At 36.4% G+C, this 27,826-nt stretch overlaps 2 protein-coding genes and 1 long non-coding RNA gene across 7 annotated transcripts in view; 2 read left to right on the top strand and 1 right to left on the bottom strand.

Moving 5' to 3' along the window:
• LOC135840889 (uncharacterized) overlaps positions 1-27,826 on the bottom strand; it is a 402,381-nt gene that overhangs the window by 32,908 nt on the left and 341,647 nt on the right. The window contains exon 7 of the long non-coding RNA XR_010557795.1: positions 14,658-14,794. This is a non-coding gene — a long non-coding RNA (uncharacterized LOC135840889). The remainder of the gene's footprint in view (positions 1-14,657; positions 14,795-27,826) is intronic.
• Positions 1-27,826, top strand: part of bma (SCY1-like protein bma) — a 390,878-nt gene that overhangs the window by 25,351 nt on the left and 337,701 nt on the right. The gene's annotated exons all lie outside the window — the stretch shown is intronic.
• LOC135840888 (5-hydroxytryptamine receptor 1-like) overlaps positions 1-27,826 on the top strand; it is a 919,288-nt gene that overhangs the window by 729,426 nt on the left and 162,036 nt on the right. The window lies entirely within an intron of this gene.

Below are 27,826 nucleotides of genomic sequence, written 5' to 3'. Positions count from 1 at the left end.
AATCAATAATTACACAGTCAGTGTTACAGGAAGCTGGAAAATTTTAGAAAAAAATACGAAAATGTAAAGATGTTAAGAGATTACGAGTGAAGAATGATGATGATTTGAAGTATTGAACGACTGACTGATTCATTTCATGTTTGGACTGGGAGTCGGTGAATCTAGCACGTCCCTTCCGAATCCGAACGACAGGGATCGGGGTGTGGAAGAGAGGTTTTGTCTTTTTAAAAAACGACTAAACATCTCCGTCGGCTATAAAACGTAGGTAAATTAAATTCCAGTTGCGACGAAATGTTTTCTACCATCGAGCAGTTACCTGTACTCGTGTAGGTTTGTATTTTTTTTTTTTTTTAAATTCTTCCTCGAATAAAGAAAAAAATTCGCAGTTTTAGTTTCGATTATACCTGCTCAAGTATGTGTAAGAAACAAAATAAAATAAAAATTAGTTAGGTATATTATTTATGTAATTAAATACATCGAATGTAGTTTGTCGGTCAAACAGGTGGATATTTTTGTTGGAGTTTTATTTCGGGTCAGGGAACCTCTCGAAGTGTCCACCTCCGATTTTAACGGGACCACAATTTTTGAAAAGAGTATTGTCTGAAACCCCCTTAACAAAAATTTCAGCAGCCCAAATTGATTTTTCGATTTTTAGCGAATTTTTAACCATTCAAAAATTTTGTACTCACTTATTCAGTGAGAATAATAGGAGATTATTTCCAAAACAGAATTTAAGACGTGTGTTGAGAAAATTTTTTAGCTGAAGCTCTCACGAAAGGCGAAAATTCTGGGCGAATTTATTCGAGAACATTTAAATTCCAATCCAATAAAAAGGGTATCTCAAACATCAGAAAAATTTACAGATTAGACAGGAAAGAATTGAAAGAGCATCCATCGGGTGAAATCTTAAAAGCTGAATTTAATTTTTAGATTTTGGACAACCTGTTGAGAATTCAAAATGTAGGTCATTTTCCATAATGAACTGAACATTGATCAAAATGGAGTAAAAATTATGAAAAGTTGCCTTTTCTGTCATATACATATTTGATTTATTGAACCGATGATTGGTAATGGTTTTGAAATACATTGTGGAGTGTCCAGCAGATTTTCAAACTTCCCAGTTTTGAAATGATACAATTAAAAAGTACATACAAATGAAACTCACGAAGGAATTACTCGAGGTATCCGCCTTCGATTTTAACGGGATCGCAGTTTTTGAAAAAAGCACGGTTGGAAAGCTTCATAAACAAAATTGCAGCTGGCTGAACTGACTTTTTGATTTTCAATTTTTTTTTAAATCCAAAATCGCTGATGAAAAAATCAGCTTGTGCAAATTCACATGTACTTTGTTGGACATAACTGGAAGGATTGCATTTTAGAAAATCATCAATAAAAATATGGTTTATAGTTCGGCATATGACAATAGGAGTAATTGCACCCCCCCCCCCACGATCCTCCAGGACAACTTTTTTTTAAAGGGGACATCCTAAGGAACATTTTAAAGCAAACTTGCCAAAAAAAAGTTCTTACAAAATGGCCGCCATTTTGTAAGTAAGGCCAACTTTTTTTTTTGGCAAGTTTGCTTTAAAACGTTCCTTAGGATGTCCCTTTTAAGAAAAAAGTTGTCCCGGAGGATCGTCGGGGGGGGGGGGGGGGTGCAAATTAGCTTCACAGAAAAAAATTAAAAATCGCGAAATAAATAATCCAAGGTGCGAATTGAAAACTGAGAAAGGACTGATGCAAGTTTGTAAAGAGCTGTGATGAAAATTTTTTATTCCAGGAATTGGCGGGTTCTGCGCCAGGAATGAAAATTTTCGTCTTTGATTGCTTCAAAACAGGCTGCTAAGAGGGTTTTACGCCATATTTCCCATTATTTAAAAAAAAAATATATCTTCAAGTAGAAATTTCAAGATAGGAAATTTTCCACTACTATTCCTCCTCCATTGAGTTGAAGTTTTCTTAAGAATAGATGTGCCTGAAATGTGTTGATGAAAAATTAGTACTAGGAAAATGAACGGGTTCATCGCAAGGAATAACATTTTTTTTTCCAATTACTATGTAAGGGAATCATCTTGAAGTGTCGATCTCCAATTTGAACGAGACTGCGGATTTCGAGAAGATAATAATCTGAAACCGTATAGGAACCGAAATTTCAGCTTGAGAGCGCAAATGAAACTCACGAGGGAACCATCACTCGAGATGTCGGTTTCTCATTTGAACAGCACGATTTGAAACTGCCATCACCAAAATTTGAGCAGCCCTAACTAATTTTCCAGTATTGACAGAATTTTCGAAAATCTTTTCACCAAAAAAATTCCGGCATAAATTTTCAGATGCTGATGAGTAAAATTTAAAAAGATCTTATTTGAGCAAAATAGGTATCAAGAATTTGAAAAATGTGATGAAAAATTTCGACTCACGGAGTGAGCAGGTTCTGTGCCAGGAATGAGAAATTTTTACGCTCAACTGCCTCAAAACGCATAAGAACGTAAGTGAATCCCTCAGTTTTCGTTATATTGTGAAATTTTAGATTTGGAAATTTTCTCTACTTTTTCCCCTTCTCCAATGATATTGTTTTGCTATGGTGAGGTTCGTTGGGGAGTTGAGGAGGGTTTCACCATCGCTCAAAAAGGAGCGGGTTCTGCGCCAGGAGTATAAACAACCTGACTTTTAATTAAGTTCCTCAGTTACCTTACAATCGACCACTCGAGATTTCAAATCAACATTTTGGCAACATTTTGAAAATTCAAAATTGACCAACAACTCTATTTATTTTGTACTGCATCACATAATTTCGGAATTGGGAACTTATCATTACTCTTGCAAGAAAGCCAATCTCTTTGTGAAAGTTATTCGATCACAACGAATCAATTTATATTTAGGTACATATGAAACATATTCCCATTGATCAAGATATTCGTCGTTCCAACCTTCGATTTCAATTACTTGTTGCCAGGTTGAATTTAGAGATATTCATCTATACCTACTTCGTAGCTCGTACGTTTAGAAGCACGAAATCAATATTGATGCCCGGAAACCGAGCGAAAGGTCGTGTGTGGTACTTTTACAGAGATTTTAGTTTTAAAATAAACAACTACGTAAGCCGCAAACGTGCAACCGCCGCTCCGGATTTTAAGCTATTCCATTTGATTTAGTCGACTATGTCAAACATTGTAACAGATCAAACCATTTTATCTTGTACTCGTAGATATGCTATGTGCAGGCTGCTACGGTAGGCTATACGAGAAACTCGAACTACAGCCGACTGCCGACGAGCTACCGCAGTCCTACGTAAAGTGATTAACGAGTGCGATAGGGTCGGCTGTATAGTATAATGATTACGGCGCTATAAGCAAAAATAACCTTTGGCTAGGACCAATTTCGCGCAAGAACTTTGTTATCAAATGATTCGTACTCGTATTTTATTGGCTCAATTTTATCTTTAGCAATTCTCGTTAAATCACGTGGCACAGGAAACAATCGAATAGACTGAGATGCTCGCAATTATCTGGCCTATTTCTTTATAGGTACGCTACCTTTATCGTACTTACTGCAGCGAATGCGAAAGGTATAATATGTTCTCAAAACGATGTATTCGCACGATTGTTGTTGTTGCTGTTATTCATCTATTCTTTCTTCGTATTTTTCCGATACAGATTTTAATTAATAAAATTTTTTAAACCCATTTAAGTACCTACGTCGAGTTATATAACTGTATTCGAAGTTATATCGTTCGTAGCAACAGTTGATAAAGAATTTTAAACTTTGAAATTACATTAAAGTACCTATAAGTTTAGCTGATAATCCTCTATTAGAAACAACATTAAGGACAAAACAATTTAATACCCACTAAAGAAGAGGCAACAAAGCTTTACCAAGAGTATAGCTACTACATTCAACTTGGCAAACTTTCTTCTACAAACGACGATCTAAAAAGTCTGTATCCAAGGTCGGATCCGTCCGCTGTGCGAGACCGCACCGTTTTAAGACAATTTTTTATTTATTGTCCCGTGTATAATGATGAAATTTTAATTGAAATCCGACCCCTTTACCACGCTTTACTTACGTGTGTAATACTAAAACAACTAGTCAAATTTATCGTAAATAATTGCTTTTCTTGTGGTTATTTGGATTGGCGAAGTGTGTGTGTGTGGGATAAGCTCGTATTTATACACGTACGTACAAGTATATTGTACCTATTGACCCAACGATGCGACGCAGCATAATGTTCTAGCCATCTTTTGCAACATCTTAATATACCTACCCTTTCAGGTATATTTGGTTTTTGTGCGAGTGAGCGTTTATAATTTGACGATGGGACGCAGTAATTATTAATAATATTACACCCCCTTTTCCATTCAAACAAAATTTGAAGAACTGCCCTGTTTTTGTCGTTTTTTCTATTTTATAATCATGGAACAAAACTTATTGGTATTCTGCTTACGGAAAAATATTCAGGTATTTTTGGGGAAATGACTTGTTTTATTCATATTTTAAATGAAAATGTTTAAAATGAATTTCTAAGATTCTCTTTCAAGCAGGTAATGATAAATTTGGTGAAGCGGGGAGGGGAAGATCTAAGCATCTGAAAATTTTGAATTGAAAAAAAAAATCGAAATGCTCTCTTAAGTAGCAAAAAAATCGATTTTAATAATGTTGACCCCTCCCCCTCCCCTATACAATTTGTAAAATTTAAGAAATCGTCCTTTTGTCTTTTTCTTTTTTTTCTATTTTTTAATCATGGAACAAAAATTTGGGGATTCTCCATTCGGCAAAACATTAAGGTATTTTTGAGAAAATGACTTGTTTTTTTTTTCATTTTTCAAATTTTAAAAAGGTTAGCTAGTTTCCTACTTATTCTTCCCTTTTTTTTGGAAATTTTAATTTCTAAAAATTTTTTCTCAAGTGATGATAAATTTGAGGAAAAAGACGTATCCATTTGAAAATTTTGAATTGGCAAAAAATCGAAATTTCAAATTTGAACAGCATGATTTGAAACCCCTATAGCCAAAGTTTCATCAGCCCCAGCTGATTTTCCTATTTTTACGCACATAGAAATTTCGAAAATCTCGAATGGTCAACCTAAAAAATCCTTCGACCAATTTTTGGAATTTGATGAGCCGAAATTGAAAAGATCAAATTTCAGCAAAATAGACTGGTATATTTAGATTTTGCCTTCGTATGACTTGACTTCACCAAAATAATTCACAATGAACAGCCCAAGGTGCGAATTAAACATAGGAAAAGCTCCAGAAATTAATATTTCGACATGATTTGCCAGTTTGTATAATGTTTTGAAGAGGAATTTCAACACCCGGAGTGAGCGGGTTCTGCGCCAGGAATTAAAAATTATACGTTTAATTGCCTCAAAACGCGCAGAAACGTAAGTGGATCTTCCAGATGTTTTCATTCCTTCTTGAAATTTAAAGATTGGAAATTTTTAGCTGCTCTTCTCCCTTTATAGTCGAGGAACCCGTATAAGGATCGATTGTCCCCCCCTTCGTTGATCCCCCGGGACACCTTTTTTTAAAAAGAGGGAGTCCTACGGAACATTTCTAGCCCTTGTCCTCAAAAAAAGTGGCCCCATTACAAAATGGCGGCCATTTTGATTGACAGGTCAGTCGAAATCGCAGTTTTTGCGTTCCAACATAGGATTTGGACAAAATTTTTCAAACCGTACAAAGGTAAATCAAAAGATCAGGCAAAAATTCATCACCTGTCAAAATTACAAGAGCTAAAGAGCCTTTTTCGATTTTTTGTAAATTTTTGAAAATCAAATTTAGAACAAAAACGAGGAAAAAAATCAAAATCTTACCAAATTGACCAAGAAAGCTGAAATTTGCGATTTCCCCCTATTTTCGACATGCCAAATCGATTGGAAACTGTTTCAACCCGTTCTGAGCAGTTCTGGAGCCTCCAGAAGATTTTTGAAACTCGAAATTCCCACAAAATTTCATCAAATGGAGTTGAAAAGCCGAAATTTGCTGTGCAAACTAATTTTAATACGTTACGAAGTCAGCAGCAGGTGGATTTTAAATCGTTTTCGAGCCTCCAGCGACTTTTTGAAAATTAAGAGGGGGTTTCCTGGCACGACATTTTTACTAACATGGTTGGAAACAATTTTCTGATGAAACTCAACAACTTTAGGGCGTTGCGTTGACAATTTTTTTCCACCAGTAGGTATTTAAATAAGAGCTTGCCCCTCTAATCCGCTGATTAATCATGGGTGGAGATGGGGGGCTAGAAATGGTAGGCCTATATAATATGTAAGTTGATTTCACCTGAGTAGGGACTCGACTGAGATTTTGGAACTGGAAAGTTAACAATTTCAAAAATTTTGTCTGATACTTCGATTTTTTCATATTTGGTAAAATTGGAAGGGGGTAACAACTTTAAGGAGATGGGAGCTGAAAAATGGAGAAAAAAATTTCCATAACGTAAGGATAAACCAAAATCACATTCGGAGCCAAATGCATATGGGTAATTCTCAAAAAAAGGTAAAAATCGTGTACATGGCAATTTTCTCAAAGGTTTTAGCATGAAATTTTTAATTTTTTTTTTGGTCCATTCAAGGATCATCCCCCACACATTTCACATGTGGTATTGAGATTTTTAGCCCCTCTTTTCATTTGTGTACATTCGATTTTATACCCCAAATGTCCTTGGACTTGGTTGTCACACGCCATGTTTTTGAAAATGAATGTTATAAAGTGTCATGAACTTCATTTTTTTTTTGAGGAAAAATTGACACATTCTCATTATCATAGAACACGAAGGTCCATTATTGTGCAAATTGCAATTGGAATAAGTCCATAGGAAGCTCACATTTCACATTTGAAAACTGTCACACACTTTTTGCGCAAATTTTAGAGCAATTTTCAATTATTTTTGGTAGCTTCCCAATCCAACATTTTTTTCTGGCGAGTGGCTGCACTGGTTCACTGTCCTCATGAAAATGTTACCCCGCAATGTTATTTTCAAAACCTATGCAATGGCTCGTTCTGATCGTACTTGTCTATGAAAATATGATATTTCGCAAAATCGGTGTCCTTCGGCTTGCCTTTTTATTTACCCTGATGAGCCCACCAAAAACGATAATTAAGAAAGGGAAGTTATTCTACATGATAAGTACACATTTTATTACGTGTTAAAACTCGAATAATGTCCATTAGGTAAGGCTAGAAACGAAAAAACGTTGAGATTGTCCTTCGGCTTGTCCACCGCCCATTTGTCCTTCGACTTGGCCAAATTTCAGACAGCTGTACTTTTATCGCGCTAGTCGACATATTATACGATAATACAAGCAAAATTTGACATTTTCTCCCTCCCCACACCTCACCTCTACCCCTACCAAAAAAATAAGTCCAGATTCGAACATTGCGGCCTGAAAAACATGAATCGACATATTACGCGATAATACATATAAGCAAAATTTGACATTTTCCCCCTCCCCACGCCTCACCCTCCACCTCTACATAAAAAATAACTCCAGATTTGAATTCTACGACCTCGAAAACATATCAATCGACATATTACACATCGATGAGGGTCGAATCCTACTTATAGCTGTTTTGGGGGGGGCGGGGTCCACAGTGGGGGGGATTGAATTGAGGCCAACACTAGAACAGGGATCTGGGACACCTATACAAATGATTCCCACTTGAAATATTCAAAAAAAATGATTTTCATTTTTCAAAATTATGCACATCAAAACTGACCTTTTTTTTGAGTATTACCCATATAAGGTATTTAGGTACACAAAACATCGAGAATTCATCGTTAAAAAATGAGCACAAATTCGCACATCGATCAACAATGATTTGCCGCTGTATAAGCACTTGATTTGTAGCCTGTGTCTGTATAAACGGTGCGAAATTTAGTATAATACAAAATACACATTTCGGAAGAAATTCTCGCCTACATTAATAAAATTCTAGCGCGATATTTATTACGTCGAATAAATTCAACTGGCAAAATCAACTCAACGAGCAAACGAATTCGAACTCGAACATTTGTACGGTCGTCGTTAAATATTCACTGCGAAAATAGGCCCGCTGCAGAATGCGGATGAAGTGACGAGGAGAGCTCGGCACCGGCACAGCCTCTCCGTAACATAAAACGAAAAACCAAAAAGGAAAACAAATTTGCAGCCGTTAAAATCATCATCATATTTACATTTGACAAGACAAACTTTCAGCTTGACACATACACGTTAACTAAAAACCTTGAATGAAAGCGAAAACGAGAACCGATGGCAGGGCAGTGCACAGGAGGGGTGTATTTTTATCATGTGTAGCCGGCTGTACTCACTACTCACTACCCTCATGCTTTTCACTCGGTGCAAAAATCTTCCTGTAAACATAACCCATCTCGTAGGCGGTCGCCACTTGGCACAATTTTCCATACGAGACCATACGTGTAGGATACGAGTATTTTATCTGCCAAATTTCGCGCCATTTTGAAAAATTACCTCCCACTACGTTTTCTGCCGTAAATTCTCCCTCGGCGGGGTGTTAATTTTTAATGGAACAGTTAGCGTTTTGAAAAATACAAATGTCGAGTCGCAGTGAATGATATGTGGGCTTGATTCGTATCTTTTATAGGCTAGGTATATTTTTGGAGTGCGAAGCGAGTATACTCGAGTTGATTCATCTAGAAGAGCAGGAGTAGAAATTGAAAGTTCTAGCTAGATATTCAAACAACAGCTATGATACTAGTTGAAAAGTCTCAAAGCCAAAAATCATATTCAAAGTTCGATTTTAATAATTTCATTTATTCATTTTAGTCCGGCATATGACAATAGAAGTAATTGCACCCCCCCCCCCGATCCTCCGGGACAACTTTTTTCTTAAAGGGGACATCCTAAGGAACATTTTAAAGCAAAGTTGCCAAAAAAAAGTTGGCCATACTTACAAAATGGCGGCCATTTTGATTGACAGGTCAGCCGAAATCGCAGATTTAACATAGGACTAGCACGAACTTTTCCAAACTTTACAAAGGTAGATCGAAAGATCATGCAAAAATTTATCACCTGTCAAAATGTCAAGTGCTAAAGTGCGTTTTTCGATTTTTGGTGAATTTTTGGAAATTGAATTTAGGCCAAAAATGAGGGGAAAAATCAAAATTTTACCAAATTGACCAAGAAAGCTGAAATTTGGAATATACCCTATTTTCTACATGCCAAATCAATTGGAAATGAAGAGTGATATTCCAAAACTCGCTTTGTCCATTTTCACAACTTTTCAGGAGAGAGGAAAAACAGTTTCCCTTTAAACGGGTAAATTGGCTTTTTAGGCGAGTTTAGCACTTTATTTGGGTGGATTTATGATGTAGGAGTGTAGGTATACATTTCATCCACTAAATACTGCTGAAAAAAAATTCAATAAAAATGGACAAAACGCGTTTAGGAACGTTATTTTTTTAAAAATTTTTAGTGAATTGGCTATTCAGGTGAGTTTAACACCTCATTTTGGTAGGTTGATGATGTAGGAATGTGAGTTAATACTTCATCTACCAGGTACCACTGAAAACCCAACTTTGATAAAAATGGACAAAGCGAGTTTTGGAATATCACTCTTCAAATGGTTTCAACCCGTTTCGAGCCGTTCTGGAGCCTCCAGCAGTTTTTTGAAACGCGAAATTCCCACAAAATTCCATCAAATTGGAGTTGTAAAGCTGAAATTTATTCTGCAAACAAATTTTAATACGCTACGAAGTACTGCCGGTGAATTTCAAGTTATTTAAGAGCCTCCGGCGACTTCTTTGAAGATTACTGGCGCCTCCAGCAGATTTTTAAAACTCGAAATTCCCACAAAATAACATTAAAAATGGAGTTGGGAAGCCGAAATTCATTCTGCAAACTAACTTCAATACGGTATGAAGTTGACTGCTGATAAATTTCAAGTCGTTTTGGAGCCTCCAGTGACTTTTTGAAAATTTCTGAAGCCTTCAGCAGATTTTTGAAACTTTAAATTTTCACAAAATTTCATCAAACTGCGATGGAGAGTCGAAATTGATTCTGCAAACTAATTTCAATTCGCTACGAAGTACTGCAGGTGAATTTCAAGTCATTTTAGAGCCTCCAGCGACTTTTTTGAAAAGTACTGGAGCCTCCAGCAGATTTTTAAAACTCGAAATTCCCACAAAATATCATTAAATGGAGTTGGAAAGCCGAAATTCATTCTGCAAACTAATTTCAATACTCTACAAAGTTGACTGCTGGTGGATTTCAAGTCGTTTTGGAGCCTCCAGCGACTTTTTAAAAATTCCTGAAGCCTCCAGCAGATTTTTGAAACTTTAAATTTCACAAAATTTCATCAAAAATTGAGATATAAAGCTGAAATTTACTCGACTTCTGGTGGATTTCAAGTCATTTTAGAGCCTCCAACGACTTTTTTGAAAATTACTGGAGCCTCCAGTAGATTTTTGAAACTTGAAATTTCCCCAAAATTTCATCAAACTAAGATTGATAGCCGAAATTCATTCTGCAGACTAATTTCAATACGCTACGAAGTTAACTGCGGGTGAATTTCAAGTCGTTTTGGCGCCTCCAGCAACTTTTTGAAAGGTTGTATGATGTTTTTTTGGAAAATTGAAATTTCCAAAAAGTAGCTGGAAGCTTCAAAACCATTTGAAACCACAAAGTAGTCTGCGAAGTAAATTTCAGCTTGCCAACTCCATTTGATAAATTTATGTTGGGGAAATTTCAAGTTTCAAAAATCTGCTGGAGGCTCCAGTAATTTTCAAAAAGTGGCTGGAGGCTCCAAAATGACTTGAACCCACCTGAAGTCGTCTTCTGAGGGTGTAGAATTTGGATTTTAGAGTAAATTTCAGCTTTCCATCTCCATTTTGATTTTTTATTCCTGGCGCAAAACCCGCTCACTCCGGGTGTTGAAATTCCTCTTCATAACATTATACAAACTGGCAAATCATGTCGAAATATTAATTTCTGAAGCTTTTCCGATGTTCGATTCGCACCTTGGGCTGTTCATTGTGAATTATTTTGGTAAAGTCAAGTCATACGAAGGCAAAATCTAAATACACCAGTCTATTTTGCTGAAATTTGATCTTTTCAATTTCGGTTCATCAAATTCTAAAAATTGGTCGAAGGGTTTTTTAGGTTGACCATTTGAGATTTTCGAAATTTCTATGTGCGTAAAAATAGGAAAATCGGCTGAGGCTGATAAAACTTTGGCTACAGGGGGTTTCAAATCATGCTATTCAAATTTGAAATTTCAATTTTTTGCCAATTCAAAATTTTCAAATGGATACATCTTTTTCTTCAAATTTACCATCACTTGAGAGAAAATTTTAAAAAATTGAAATTTCCAAAAAAAAAGAGGAGAATAAGTAGGAAACTAACATTTTTAAAATTTGAAAAATTAAAAAAAAAGAAGTCATTTTCCCAAAAATAACTCATTATTTTGCCGAATGGAGAGTCCCAAAATTTTTGTTCCGTGATTAAAAAATAAAAAAAAAAAGAAAAGGACAAAATGACAATTCCTCAAATTTTACTAATTGAATGTGGGGGGGAGGGGGTGGGGCAAATATTATTACTATCGATTTTTTTGCCAATTAGAGAGCATTTCTATTTGTTTTCAATTCAAAATTTTCAGATGCTTAGATCCCCCCCCCTTCACCAAATCTATCATCACCTATTTGAGAGAGCATCTTAGAAATTAATTTTAAACAGTTTGATTTAAAATACATATGAATAAAACAAGTCATTTCCCCAAAAATACCCGAATATTTTTCCGTAAGGAGAATCCCAAAAGTTTCGTTCCATGGTTATAAAATAAAAAAAAAAGACAAAAACGGGGCAATTCCTCAAATTTTGTTTGAATGGAAAGTGGGGTACAATATTATTAATATCGATTTCTTGCACTACTTATGTAGGTAAGAGAGCATTTTCGAATTCCAATTTTTTTTTCAATTCAAAATTTTCTGATTTCTGGATTTGCCCCTCCCCCCAATCATCTCTCCTAAATTTATCATTACTCGATAGAACATTTTTAGAAATTCAAATTTTCAAAATATGGGAAGAATGAATGGGAAATCCGAGAATTCTCAAAAATATCTCAGTATTGTTCAGAAAGGGTAGTCTCAAAATGTTTGTTCCATGATTAAAAAATAGAAAAAGTGAGTACAAAGTGTCAAACAAACAGGACACCAAGAGAAAAAAAAGAAAATTAAAAAAGTAGAACTTTCTGAAGGAAACCTTTTTCAAATAAGTATTTCAACCTTCGGAAATCGAATAAAATCAAAAATTATTACTCGTAAATGCAGAAAATTGGCTCAAATCATTTCATTTTCTGGCTTTGGGGATGGAGAGTTGCATTATGCTCATCACATCACTCAAAACACCCCTTTGAAGAGTTCTAACTATGAAAAATTTGCTTAACACGTCTCAATATTGAAACCTCTAATCGCACGATTCCAACCATTCGACCACTCACACTGAAAAATTCCACTACCACGCTCCATTTAATATGTTTTCTCTTCACCACGATCAATTAAAACCAATTGTTTTCACCATTAATCGATTCGATGCCCGAATTCAACCTGCCTCCTGGCGCACAACCCGCTCTCACTTTTAGCACGTGGTTTCGCGTGTCGATTTCCCAAAACATCCATTCAATGTGTACTCAACTCACCGTCATCGTCGTCTACACTGCACCATACCCTATACTCGTACTCGTACTCGTACTCATCGTATTCTACGAAATAATAACTTTCTCGTCATCGCCATATTCGTGTTCGCGGTAGAAAAATACACGATACGTGCCCGACTGTCGCGTCGTCGGGGCTGATGCTTGGATGAGGGACCAGGGTGGCCGGGGACCGAGGAGGAAGTATCTCTCTATCAACAACTCGCAACGTTGGAATATTTACGTGTCACTTTAGTAACCGATAAGCTCCGCAGTAGAGCGACGTTATTCGCTGAATAAAGTAGCTGTCTCCGGTAATCTCGTATAAGCCTTCGTCGTTGCCGCTTCATCTGCACAGCGGCACGCAAAATCAGGCCAAAACTTGTTGACAGCGTTATTCGAAATGTTGCTCGGTTTACTACCTCACACAACCACCCACCTCATCTGCGGCTCTCTCAGCTACCGCGTAGGTAAGAATCTTATCAAAAATCAATTCCGAGCTGAACTTTGGTGAAATGGAAAAAAATTCTAAGTAGCTCGAGACGACGTAAGTATAGATAGACGAAAGTCGCCAACTTTCAGATATACGAGTACAAGAGTACATATATTCGATTTAGTCGAGGTTTAAAGTAAATTGCCACTGCGACCAAGGTGAATCTATACTCGAACATGGTGATCAAATCTAGTTGGTACGTGTAAAAGTGTATAGGTAAAAAGTTGGTAGTCTATATACAGATAGGTAAGTTGTGGGGAAGGTATAAGGTACGTCTTCGTATCGTGCTGCCTTTTTATTACGAGCAAAAGTACTTTTTCGATTCGTGTATCGAACAGGTAGTATAAGGCAACTTTTTCCAATATAAATGCTCGTGTTGGCACATTCTCGTTTTATATTATATACGTAGGTATAGCATAGTCGAGCCATAAGGTAGATAGAAGAAGAGAAAACTGACAGAGAGAGAAAGAGGTGTTAATGAAGAAAAATTTTTACCACCGTAAGAAATTGGTTTGGCGTTGCCTTCTTCGCCTACTGCATACACGATCCGAGCTGGTAGGAATAATCCTACGTCTTCGAAGCGAGGCAAAAATAAAAACCAAGCCCGGGTTGCCGTTTAATATACGTCATTAGGAGCCATAATACACTATATATACGATCGTATTACATCCTACAGACTGCGAGACGAGATCGGATTTCGATAATATTTGGGTTCGATGTTATATATATACACTCGTATATAAGGTACATGGACTTTTCGATAACACACATAACAACCGAGTAGATATAAGAAGCTATACACGAATTCACTCTTCCATAGGTAGCCCACCCAGCCTTCCGTCAGTCGATACGATCGAATATTTGGCATTATTTCACCGAACCTCACACCTGCTCTAGCTCCTGCTCCTGCTGTTTGAATTTAAACAAAACTGAGCTTTCTCTTTCGACTGGATACCAAGACACATATACATACCTAGCAGGGTGAAAGTAAACACCAACTTAATATTTGGTATATACTATATAGACCGAGATGTATAAAAATTCACCAACATAAACGTACCAACAAAGTGCATTCCGTTGTTTTTCGCCGGCACGAAACATTTACAAAGCAACGTGAGCGTGGTCGTTAAGTAATTTGGCAGCGTTAAAACAATTTATTGTTCAACATTAAACGAATAAAATGTTTAGGCGGATTTTATTCTCGCCTCGAATTTCCACAAAACACCGGATACCTATAGACCTACACCGCCTTCTTGGCCAATAAGCAACTCCCCCGAATGTAGTACGTATACAAGACACAAGTGTGTACGCATAAGCTACACGTATCGTACCTACTCGTATTTACGAATACTCGTGAATGTAACTCTGTGCTCGAATAGGAAACCGATGTTCGCCAAAGTTTCGTTATTACTTTCCCAATTAATATTTCATCCGACGAAGATGAGAAATACTCGCTAATATGTTATCTTCTTCGTGTAGAGCTATCTACCTACCAATAATGAGTAAAAGAAACTTACCTCTAGCTAGCGGTGTGAATTTTGTTGTTTCGTTCATCAATTTAATGGAAATTGACAGTTTGGACTGTATTAAGTGGAATTGCAAAATTTTTACAGAATTTTTTAACACTGTTCTGTCTTGAATTACCATCAGGAAACTGTAATAAAATAAATAAAAAAAACAAATTGATCATTATACCTACAAATTAGGGTGGATCGCTGCAAAAAAAAAAGGTCGATAGATTCTGACCAAATTTAGCAAAGACCTTCATTTTGAGTTGAAAGTTATGTACTCAAAAAAATTTTTAGCTCTAAAGGTGCCCTTGGAGGATAAAAATAAGCCCTCAAAGAAATAAATTTTCGAAAAAAATCGGTTTTTTCGCTCCTGTTGCTACCCAACCTGTTTGGGGAAATATGACCCAGTCCCAAGTAATTGAGGAGCTCATTGCAAAAATAGCCCTTGTCACTTTGAAAAAAAATTGGGAAGGTTCTTTTCTCCACTGCATTGTATGGATGCATCAGTATGATAGCCCTCTAAACGTTTTTCTGAGAGTAACAGGAAATACTCAAGTTGATAAAAAAATCACTTTGAGCACTATACCTATTCATCAGGACTTTACAGTGGTTTTTTTGTCTTTCTTGTTTTTTATTTTCATTTTTGACAAGGGCTATTTTTGCAATGAGCTCCTCAATCAGGAAAACATTCAAGATTCTACGTCGATCTATGCTGGCGCCCCACGTTGGGCGCCAAATATGTAGAGCACTGGGATATCCTTGATATATTCCAGAGGGAAGTGCCCAGTGACTGCTACACGAGGTTAAGCCCAGGGGACCTGTTCTTGCCAGATATCCTTGCAAAAGATATCTTTCTTGCAGGGATGGAAACCGTAACCAAAATTTTTAACCAAAATGAATTTTAACCGCTAAAATGAGGCAAAAACTGCAACCATAACCATAACCATAACCAAAATTATTGATTTGAAATTTTTTAACCATAACCTTAACCGATTCATTTTATTTGTTTTGGTTAAATACATAACAGTTATTTTTTTGAGTAAAAATCTCATTTTTTGATGTAAAATATGACATTTTGATAAAATATTAATGTGTCGTAGATATCAATAAGATTATACGTACGTATATCTGATATCTACTAGGTTACCTACTCGATTAAGCAGGTAATGCTACGATGGGTGCACAACTGTAATCGTATTAAATTACCACTTACCCCGGCTATGGGATTTGAAGTACACTACTGAACACACTAAAATATCATAAGATTTTGTGTAAACGAATTTATTGTTGTCAAAGATGACACACTTAGTAACCGACTCGGAGAAATGATATGATTGGGAAAAACACAATGTTCACTCAGGGGGGATTACTTTAATTCTATTTAACACTAATTAAAACTATACAAAAACACTTTAAACCTACGGCTGGAGCTCTAAAGAATTAAGGACATATTAACTTGGCAACTCGAAGACTCGCAAAAACGAACTACACTTTGGTCCAGTTGCCAAAGAAGCTTGAAGGCTTATTTGGCACCTTGACCACGTCACTGTTACCAACCACATCACTGAATGGTGCTGGAAGGGTAGAATTACCTATTTACATATACGTGTTACCATTAAGCCATATCCGTCTAACAATTTATTATGATTTTTGAGAAAAAAAAGGCTCAAGACCAAAAACTTCTAATTTTTTTCAATTTTTTAAAATTGGCAGCAATTACCAAAGAATTGGTACTGCTGCGTTCCAAAATATTTCCCCGGTCTCAGGAATGATATTCTTTTAATATTTTGGCACAAAAAAATACGAAATGAGCTGACCTGAACATTAGGGTGATTCTTATTATTTTTTTTCTGGATTTCTTGGCCCCCAAGATGGTTCCATTTGATGAAAAAACGAATCCTATAAAGTTTCAACCCCATAAATAGAAAAAAGTGGTGTCAGATTGCCCCCCTTTTGAAAAAAGCAAAAAATGGAAAATGAATCAAAATTGATCAATTTTTGATTTTTTTTTACATTCTGCTCTCTCTCAATGTTCCTCATTTGAACCAAAACAGCCCCTTAAATTTCTTCATCCCTTCAATGGGAAAAAGTGATAGATTTAGGGGGTCGTTTTGGTCCAAAGGGAGAATATTGGAATGGAGTGGAATGAAAACAATCAAAAATTTAAAAATTTTACATCATTTTCTGTTTTTTTTTTATTTTTTGGAAAATGAGGGTAAATCTGGCACCACTTTTTTTTTTTTACTGAGGGAAAAATCGAAATTCGAGAATTATTTTCTCACCAAATGGAACAACTGAGATGGGGGGTGGGAGAAAAAAATCTCAACCCTGAAAGTGAGAGCCACCCTACTCATTAGGTATAATATTTCTTTCTATTTTGCTATTAATTCAGAGAAAATTGTTAATAGTTTTGCAAATAGTTTTATTAACCTGTAGACAATTTTCAAATTCAACCTGACGATCTCTTGTTTCAAATGACCGAAGATCCTTGAAAAAAAATCAGCTCTCCATCTTGAACTCGAGTGTTGTGCTGGAATCCCCCTCACGGATCACACTTAAAAAAAATTCAAGAAAATGTGAGCAAATCAAATTTATTTGAAAATTTCCCATTTATTAGTCCAGGAAAATTAGATGAAAAAAAAGGGTCATTGGGAAAAGTGAGGTAGAAAGCTGAATTTTGGTATACAGGTCCATTTTTTGGTGCTGAACACGAATCCGATGAGTCCCCGGTCGTCCCTGGTGAGCTTTCTCCCCTATTGTGGATCTAAGCCCCCCAAAACCAGTTTTTTGCAATTTTCTCCCCCGCATTGCATTTTAGCGAAAAATGAGGTTAGACACAAGAATCTACGTCAAATTTCCGATCTAGTGACATATCAACTTTTCTTCTACCCTCAAGGGGGTTGGAACCACAACCATTCAAAAAAGGGGGGTTCCCTGAAAAATACAAAACGTCTATAGGCGCCTAAGAGGGGTGAAATGGTCCCCGACAGCGTTCGAGTTGATATTAGCATGAAAAGTGGGTACCATAGAGAAACCTCCGCGCAAAAAATTTTAGATCCACACCCCCTCCCCTTTTTGCGGAACCCTCCTTTTTTGAAATTTCAGTATCACTTTCCTCAGCCCCATTTCAACCGATTTTGAAAATTTTTCTGGAGGTTATGTATATGCTTGATAGGTAACCCCACAAAAATTTTCAACCCCCTCCCCTCATATTCACCCCCCAAAATGGCGTTTTTTTCATTTTTTTAGGCCTATTAACAGTCAAGATTGCGAGGTAAAATTTTGTAAACACGTTTTTTGGATGTATTTTTGGCCCCCAAACATCATATACTATACTAGAAATTTTTGCTTTGGTGCGCCGTGGTAAAAACTTGAAATAATGTATCGTAGGGGGGTGGGGGGTGAAATGGCAATTTTGAAAAAAACAACTATCAATGAGTAGGGTATCGTTTTCATATGATTCGATACCGCTGAGCACGAATATGACCTCAGATTTTTTGCTACACTCACCTACCCCTCTCCAGAGTCCCTCAGCCCCCTCAATTTTCACGATTTTCGAAATATAGTTATTTTGATGATGTTGGTGTCGTTTTCATATGATTCGACACCGCTGAGCACGAATATGACCTCCGATTTTTTGCTACACTCACCTGCCCCTCTCCAGAGCCCCTCAGCCCTCTCAATTTTCACGATTTTCGAAATAAAGTTATTTTGGTGATGTTAGTTTCATTGCTATGGGAAAGTTACATAAGTTCATTGTTATTGTACATAAAATTTCTCGTAGAATGAGCTACAGCACATGGCTCCCCCTCGAGGGGGGTGGACCCTTCAATTTTCTTCCACGCAGAAAACGTAACAATCTGTATGTGTACTGGACTGTATAGGTATGCGGAGCATATGTGGCATAATAATTATTCATGATAACTGTAACTTGAGTATGTATGAGTATGCATTTTATAATTCAATGACTACCTACATAAAAAATCACAACAAAAAAATATGGTAACGAAAGACTTATAAAAAAAAAGTAAAGAATGTTAATTTGTGATTCACTTAATCGTCATCATCACTAATGTCATCATCTGTGGTATAACTTTCGTCGCTGGAATAGTTGTAATCGTCATTTTCTTTCGAAAATCGTGAAAAATGAGGGGGCTGAGGGACTCTGGAGAGGGGTAGGTGATTGTAGCAGAAAATCTGAGATCATATTCGTGTTCAGCGGTATCGAATCATATGAAAACGACACCAACATCATCAAAATAACTATATTTCGAAAATCGTGAAAATTGAGGGGGCTGAGGGACTCTGGAGAGGGGTAGGTGAGTGTAGCAAAAAATCTGAGGTCATATTCGTGCTCAGCGGTATCGAATCATATGAAAACGATACCCTACTCATTGATAGTTGTTTTTTTCAAAATTGCCATTTCACCCCCCACCCCCCTACGATACATTATTTCAAGTTTTTACCACGGCGCACCAAAGCAAAAATTTCTAGTATAGTATATGATGTTTGGGGGCCAAAAATACATCCAAAAAACGTGTTTACAAAATTTTACCTCGCAATCTTGATTGTTAATAGGCCTAAAAAAATGAAAAAAACGCCATTTTGGGGGGTAAATATGAGGGGAGGGGGTTGAAAATTTTTGTGGGGTTACCTATCAAGCATATACATAACCTCCAGAAAAATTTTCAAAATCGGTTGAAATGGGGCTGAGGAAAGTGATACTGAAATTTCAAAAAAGGAGGGTTCCGCAAAAAGGGGAGGGGGTGTGGATCTAAAATTTTTTGCGCGGAGGTTTCTCTATGGTACCCACTTTTCATGCTAATATCAACTCGAACGCTGTCGGGGACCATTTCACCCCTCTTAGGCGCCTATAGACGTTTTGTATTTTTCAGGGAACCCCCCTTTTTTGAATGGTTGTGGTTCCAACCCCCTTGAGGGTAGAAGAAAAGTTGATATGTCACTAGATCGGAAATTTGACGTAGATTCTTGTGTCTAACCTCATTTTTCGCTAAAATGCAATGCGGGGGAGAAAATTGCAAAAAACTGGTTTTGGGGGGCTTAGATCCACAATAGGGGAGAAAGCTCACCAGGGACGACCGGGGACTCATCGGATTCGTGTTCAGCACCAAAAAATGGACCTGTATACCAAAATTCAGCTTTCTACCTCACTTTTCCCAATGGAATGTTATTTTTCCTGGACTATATGCGTCAGGATTTGTTTAAATAATCTCTTTTTCAATAAAAAGCTTTCTTGGTCCTCCCAGCAACTTTTGGTCCCCTTGTTTAAGGAGCTTCCAAATTGAATAAATCGAGATCAGTGACCAATTTATTTTCTAAATTTTAACATCAAAATTCTTCTGAATAATCGTTATTTTCAAGTAAAAACTTTTCAATCCCTTCCGCCGACCACAAAAAATAAAAATATTGGTCCATTTGCCCTCCTTTCATTACACAGCTTTCCGAATTTGAAAGTGGAAAAACGAAAAAATCTAACAAAGTAAAACTTTAAATGGGTTAATTAGAACGATTTTGAAGACCAGAAATGAAAAATTTTCAAAAAATTCTTACAGACTTTCTTTTGCTGAGATTGATTTCATGTTTTCTGATTTTTTTTTTCAAATTTTAAAGCTAGTACAAGAAGGGACCAAAACGGCTTGGCAAGGAAAATGGGGTCTTAAATATTCAATTGCCAACATTGAAAAAGTTGACGCAAAAATTACAAATTTTTGGAAAATTTTTTTCCTTTTTTTTTTAAATTTCATTTTCTATTTTAAGAGGAGAGGTGAGGGAAGGGGGAGGGGCTACTGGTACCATTTTTTGGTCGAGTGGTTTTTCGAGTTTAGGTGAATTATCCAAAGGGTCAAAAGTATAAAAAAAAATCCATCCAACCAGAAAGTTGAAACTTTCATAAGTAAGGTGCTTAGTACCTACCTACTTTACCTATTTATTTTTAACCACCCCTTTAGCTCGAATCTATAGAAAGTAATCGAAGCTGCAAGTGTTAAAACTGTTCAAAATGGTTTTAAATTGCTTTCAACTGATTCTTGGAAGGAGAGAAGGAGGGAAAGAAAAAGACAGGGAAACAGCAAGGCCATTGAGAGGGCGAGGCAAATGTGGCACTTTGCCGTGGCCCCGCGCTTTCTGGAGGATCCTCCAAAAAAAAAAATCCATTATGAAAGAAAACCCCTTAACTTTATATCTGAATTTGAACATACTGAGTCGATTAGAAGTAAATTCGAGCCGTTCTGAAGCCTCCGGATGGTATTTTAAAAAGAGCCATAAAAATATTTGAACTGCTCAAAACGTATAACTTTATAAAAATCACTAATATCCTTCCTGTTTTGATTTCATACTTGTAAAAAAAAAAATGTCAGAATGTTGACCGCAATTTTTTTCTACTTCCTTGTTTCCTTCAACACGAAAATATCCACCTGTACGAAAATAACGTGGAAGAGAAAGATTACCTACCAAAATATAACCTCGACACCGTAGCAAAAAATTCAACACGTTGGGCAACCCTTTAAACTCATTAGGTACGTCTACGTAGTATACGTACGTGCTACGTGTAGCTCTAAAGAAACTCGTGCTTTATTAAACGCGTAGGTAGGTGTATACCTACCTGCGCGGGTAGGTAGTAATTTTTTCATTTTCCATAAAAGAAAAATATATTAGGTATTTTCAACTGTGGAGTAAGTAATTTCATTTGGAAAAGCCGAAGCTGAAACAGACCTCTCTCGGTAACAATAGTTTATTTGTCGATTAAATTTTAATAATTTAATTTACGGTTTAATAAAAGGTAGTTAGGTAATTAGGAAGGGCGAGAGAGGTAGATTTGCCAGCAAGAAAATGTGGCTAAAGGGTACGAACATAGTTATTAGTACTGTTTTGGTATATTACGATACAGATTAAATAACTTGATTTAAAGTTGTTCGTCGAAGTTGGTTGCGAAGTTTTTCCACAGTATTATAACTTCATAGTAAATTTTAGTGACGTTTTAAGATTTCTCTCGGTTTGAATATATCTATATATATATACCACGTATAGAAGCAGGATTGCTGTAGCACGAGGTGGCCGGTGGGGGTCGTCTTATGTGTGCTACGTCTTCTCTTTAAAAAGCATTAGTAGCTCAGCAGCCGGAGCCGGCGTACAAAAATACACTTCTACAAGGATAAGAAAAAGTATATAGCATCGGTTGGAAAAAGCACGAGGGATAATTTAACACAGGTAACTCGGATGTTTTGCGGCGAGTAATTCTTTACGATATTTTGTAAAAGAAAAAGCAGAAGAAATAAGAGTAGAAAAAATAACGTCGTCGCGCCGCCATCCACGCCGATATGATACGGAATGAAAAATAATAAGAAATGTAAAGGTACCTAAGCGGATTGGCATATATCGTCGGATATTTCCTTCTTTTGAAAATCCTAGCGTGGTCGTTAAATTAAATTCGCCCGAGTTCATACATTTTTATGAAAACGAGTCGCATCGCAAAGAGAGAAAAAAAAGGAGAGTATAATATACCTACCCTTGTAGTAGGTACAGTGTAGCTACAAACGTACAACTTGGCGTATGTCTATGTGTACGTACCTTGTACCTATCTATATAGGTACATTTGCCCTTTCCGACTTCTCAGTCGCATCTTTTGCCAGACCTCTATGTAATCGCAAAACAGACAATTTATGCTAAACGAGTGTAATTACGTTTGTATAGGTTGTGGTCGTGGACTTTGAAAGGATTGTTTTCCTCCTATCAGCTATATCCTTCTGAGATAATAGGCTCTTTTGCAACGACCGCAGTTTTTACAAGAGATCAACTTCAGACTGGGATTTTACAAGCTTTAGCCCGGTATTTTTCCCTCATCTTTTTATATATAAGACCGGACGGGGTTGGTCGCCTCCTGGCCTCGTCTCGCTATCAAATGAAATATGAGCACATAATTTTACCAAACTCCGTGTACCTGTAGAAGAAACGAAATTCTACTTCGTTTCCTATTTCAAAATGAAATATATTTCAATGGACGCCGACGTCTTTTCAAGACTTGTGCGCCAAAGGATACGGCTTAAGTATTACGAGTAGGTAGAGGTACGAGTAACGTCTTCTAACACAGCGATGGCTTCACTCTAGGTACCTATTCCCAGCAACCTTCAAGTTTTTCAAAGGCGTCAGTTTTGAAAATTGTTAAAAATTCGCCAGATCTCAATAATGATTAGTTTAAGATATCAGATAGAATTAAAATTATACGATGGTGGGGTGAGGTGGGGTGGAGGGTTTCGTCATTTTTTTGACTTGGATCTTCATTTCTGGAAATCGAAATCGCTCCGATGAACCCATTTGAAATTTTACTTTGTTAGATCTGTTTTTCAAATTCGGAGAGCTGTGTATAATATGACCGATATTTTTATTTTTTGCGGCTAGGGGGGGGGGGGGTTGAAAAGTTTCTACTTGAAAATAAGGATTCTTCAAAAGAATTCTGACGTAAAAATAAGCAGGATGGAAGCTTTAAAAAAAATTGGCCACCAATCTCGATTTGTTCAATTTGGAAGCTCCTTAAACAAGAGGACAAAAGTTGCTGGGAGCATCGAGCAAGTTTTTTATTGAAAAGGCGACTAACTATCTAAACAAATTCTGATGCGAAAATGGAAAATTTTCGAATAAATTTGATTTGCTCATATTTTCTTGAATTTTTTCAAGTGTGATCCGTCAGGGTCATTCCAGCACAACTCAAGTTCAAGTTGGAGAACTAATTTTTTCAGGGATCTTCTGTCATTTGAAAAAGAAGATCGTCGCATCTAGTCGGGGAGCTCGCATAAGGATCTATTGCACCCCCCCGTCGATCCTCCAGGACAACTTTTTTCTTAAAGCAGGAGTCCTAAGGAACATTTCTAGCCCTTGTCTTAAAAAAAAAGTGGCCCTGCTTACAAAATGGCGGCCATTTTGATTGACAGGTCAGCCAAAATCGCAGATTCTGCGTTCCCAACATAGCACATGCACGAAATTTTTTAAAACCGTACAAAGATAGATCGAAAGATCAGGCAAAAATTTATCACCTGTCAAAATTTCAACTGCTAAAGTGCATTTTTAGATTTTTGGTAAATTTTTGAAAATCAAATTTGGGCCAAAAATGAGGGTAAAAATCAATATTTTACCAAATTGACCAAGAAAGCCGAAATTTGGGATATACCCTATTTTCGACACGCCAAATCGACTGGTAACGGTTTCAACCCGTTTTGAGCAGTTCTGGAGCCTCCAGCAGATTTTTGAAACTCGAAATTTCCCAAAATTACATCGAAATGGAGATGGAAAGCCGAAATTTATTCTGCAAACTAATTTCAATACGCTACAAAGTCGGCTGTAGGTGGATTCAGTCCCTTTTGGAGCCTACAGCGACTTTTTGAAAATTACTGGAGTCTTCGCCAGATTTTTGAAACTTGAGATTACCATAACATTTTATCCAATGGAGTTTAGCAAGCTGTTTCCCAATTCTTTCCAACTCACCCAATTTTTTCCCAAAAATTCATAACTTTTCGCCTAAATTTCTCTAGTGGGGGGGGGGAGGTGTGATCACCTGTTTGGCACGCCTCTCTGAATCATTTTATATGTACGTCCATCAAGAGAGGTAGTTTAAGGTGCATACCTAATGTCCCAAGGCGGGGATAAAATTGAATTGAAATACCGTTTTCATCGTTATTACTCGACATCTCCCTACATACCATGTTGCAACTTGTTCGCCAAGTATTTTACGTACACGTAGCAGCTATTTTAATGAATTTTGAAATTATACCCTCGTCCTTTCATTCTCCATGTTTATAAACTACTTAAGTAAGCTTTAAGTATGTTGTTAAGTGCAGACGAGTGAGTGAATAAGAAAATCACAAAAAAGTGAAATGGGAATAATTCAAAAAGTAAAAGCAAAAGCATATTTTTTCTCTAGGATAAAAAAATGAAAATCAATACAAAAAAAGTTTTAATTTACTTGCAGCCTTTTAAAAAATCATTTCGTAGGTACCTCAACAAAAAGTCGATTTTGTTTCAATGCACAGAAAAAAGACTCTGTACTGTAAAAACAACCTATTTCGAACCATTGTGGAACCTCCAATTTCAGTTTTTATATTTTTTTAAAATTATTATTTCGAAATGTGTACCTGCAGAAGTTACTGTTCCAACCAGTTAAATTTTTTTATTACGAAATATCCTCCAGAAATCCAAAAATGCTTTTTAGCTTCTGTAATTTTGCTTGGTGATGTATTTTTGCACACTCTTTCGATTTAGCTCTATCCAGTTCGAGAATATTTCCATCAGTTAGAGTCATAGATACATTAAAGTCCACCATGGTAGATTTCGGAAAAAAATAGCGGTTGGGGGGTTCAAGTTTTGACGCAATTAAGTGCAGGAGATCTTCATTTTGAATCGAAAGTCATTCGAAATTTTTTTAAACGTGGAGTAGTCTCTTAAGGAATGATAAAGATCCACAAAGAGGAGACATTCTTTGAAAAAAATCCTGCTTTTTTTGTTCAATAGTTCTTACTTAGTCTGTTATGGCTAAAGACCAACTATCCAACAATATGTACGTAATAAGATACACAGCCACACAGGTACCTACATTTAAATTGTGAAAAATCACTTTCGCATCAAAGGAAACACGCTACGTTAACTTACTGGACTTGGTTAACCAAAGCATTAATTTTCACATTTCAGTTTATACGGTATCCGGGGCCGCTTCGGGGTTATGCCGCCTGCGCCTCGTGTCTGGTCTTACATTTCCGCCGCCGATACACAGGTAACTAGGTAGATTCATTTCAACGTACACGCGGAACGCAAAAGCGTATAAAACTCTCGACGTGAAATTATACCTACAAGTTTTTATCGCATCTTCCTCTTTTTTTTTCACCATTCACCTGCCCTGCTTTTAGCTGTTTATCGCGCCGCGCTTCGTTTTTGCAAACTCAATTCGTTGGCGAGAATTTAAAACATAAAGCGAAAATTGTATAACGTTGATAAAGCGCGTAAATTTTTCACACGAGCTTGATTCGTTTATTTAATAAAGTATGAAAATAAACCTGTCGCGGCCTAAGCCAGCCAAACGAATAGATTATTTTTAACGGTAAAAGTTACGTAGGCTTAGACCCGAAAAACCAAGATGTTTCGAATGGACGAAAAGTTCAATTTTCAAATGAAACCAGACTCGGTATATTTTCACAGCGGTGATGTTAAATCGCCCATAAGGTTGCAAGATTTTATGGTCATACGAGTTAATTTAACCATGGATGGGTTTAATTTTGAAAATACAAAAACTCACATTGGTCTTGAATTATGTTGAGGAGATCTGGAATCTTCGAAAGATTTTTGAAAGTTGAAAATTAAAATTAAGTAAGGGTGGCTCGTAACTTTTTTTTAGCCCCTGAAGGACATTTTTTGGATTTTTTTTCTCTATTTAATCTAGCGAAGATCTAAAAAACTTGTTGAAATCAACGTACCTACATTGCTTAACAAGATTCAGTATTTGTAAAAACATTAATTTAATTAGGATTGGCTAAGAAAAAATGATTAATTACAAAAAAAAAACAAGTTCGTGGATTTTTGTACCCCCCCCCACCAGAATTTTTTGCCGTGTTATCAATTGTAACATCATAATTTAAGGTATTCTCAAAAACTATAAAGTAATCAATTATGCTAAAAAGTGCTTTTTTGCATCAACATTGGCGTAAGTGTTGCGGATAGTTTTATTGACCTGTAGGTAACTTTCGAATTTGATCAGTCGGGGAGCCCGCTTAAGGATCTACTGCACCACCCCGTCGATCCTCCGCGACAACTTTTCTCTCAAAGGGAGAATCCTGAGGAACATTTCTAGCCCTTGTACTAAAAAAAGAAGTTGCCCACTTACAAAATGGCGGCCATTTTGATTGACAGGTCATCCGAAATCGCACATTTTGTGTTCCAACATAGAACTAGCACGAAATTTTTTAAACCGTACAAAGGTAGATAGATCGAAAGATCTGGCAAAAATTTATCACCTGTCAAAGTCCTTTTTTCGATTTTTGGTGAATTTTTGAAAATCAGGCCAAAAATGAGGGAAAAATCAAAATTTTACGAAATTGACCAAGAAAGCTGACATTTGGGATATACCCTATTTTCGACACTCCAAATCGATTGGAAACTGTTTCAAACCATTTTGAACAGTTCTGGAGCCTCCAGCAGATTTTTGAAACTCGAAATTCCCACAAAATTTTATCAAATGGAGTTGGAAAGCCGAAATTAATTCTGTAAACTAATTTCAACACGCTACCAAGTCGACTGCAAGTGGATAATAAGTCGTTTTGGAGCCTCCAGTAGATTTTTGAAATTTGAAATTTCCCAAAGTTTCATCAAATGAAGATCGAAAACCGAAATTCATTCTCCAAACATTTGAATACGCTACGAAGTCGACTGCTGGTAGATTTCAAGTCGTTTTGAAGCCTGCAGCGACTTTTTGAAATCTGGAAGCTTTAAAACCATTTAAAACCATCGTGCAGTCGACTTCATATCGTATTGAAATTCGTAGTTTGTGGAGGTTCTATAACGCATTCCAGTCAAAACTGCCAGAAAATTTCAACTTCTGATAATATCCCAAAAAAATTCCCTACCTTAAAGCTAAAAATTCGAAAACGAGAATTTCTAATCTTTGCCAAAATTGGTTGCTCTTGGAAATGAAAAAGTTATGTTCTGAAAAAATGAAGAATTGTGAATTTCCGAAAGCTTTTGCCCTCGTCTCGCTTGAGCTTCATTCGTATTTTTAAAAATATTATAATTTCCTGAAAACTTTCTCACAGCTTTCACCTTCCTTTCCTTTTCTCTGACCAAAGTTGGAAGGTTGAAAAATTGACTTCTCACATCAAAAATAATGTTTTTTTTTCATTTTTGAAAAAATTAATAATTTTTGAAAGCTTGGACACTACCTTATTCGCTTGTGCTTTCATTTCTATTTTTGAAAATACGAGTAGGTATTATAATTTCCTGAAAACTATTTGTTGGAATTTTTAAATGTTGAAGCCATGAAAAACAACTTTTTGCATCAGTTATTTTATTTTTCAAATTATGTAGGTACACAAGTACACATCAATTTTTCAAAGATTTTGCTTTCGGTTTGCTCGGGCAAATTTGAATTCTACTGAGCAATTTTTCAAAAATTTTCAAAAATG

Source organism: Planococcus citri, chromosome 3 (assembly GCF_950023065.1).
Source record: "Planococcus citri chromosome 3, ihPlaCitr1.1, whole genome shotgun sequence".
In the NCBI taxonomy this organism is placed as follows: domain Eukaryota; kingdom Metazoa; phylum Arthropoda; class Insecta; order Hemiptera; family Pseudococcidae; genus Planococcus; species Planococcus citri.
Note: the sequence above shows the minus strand (reverse complement) of the source record. Positions and strands in the feature narration are given on the sequence as shown.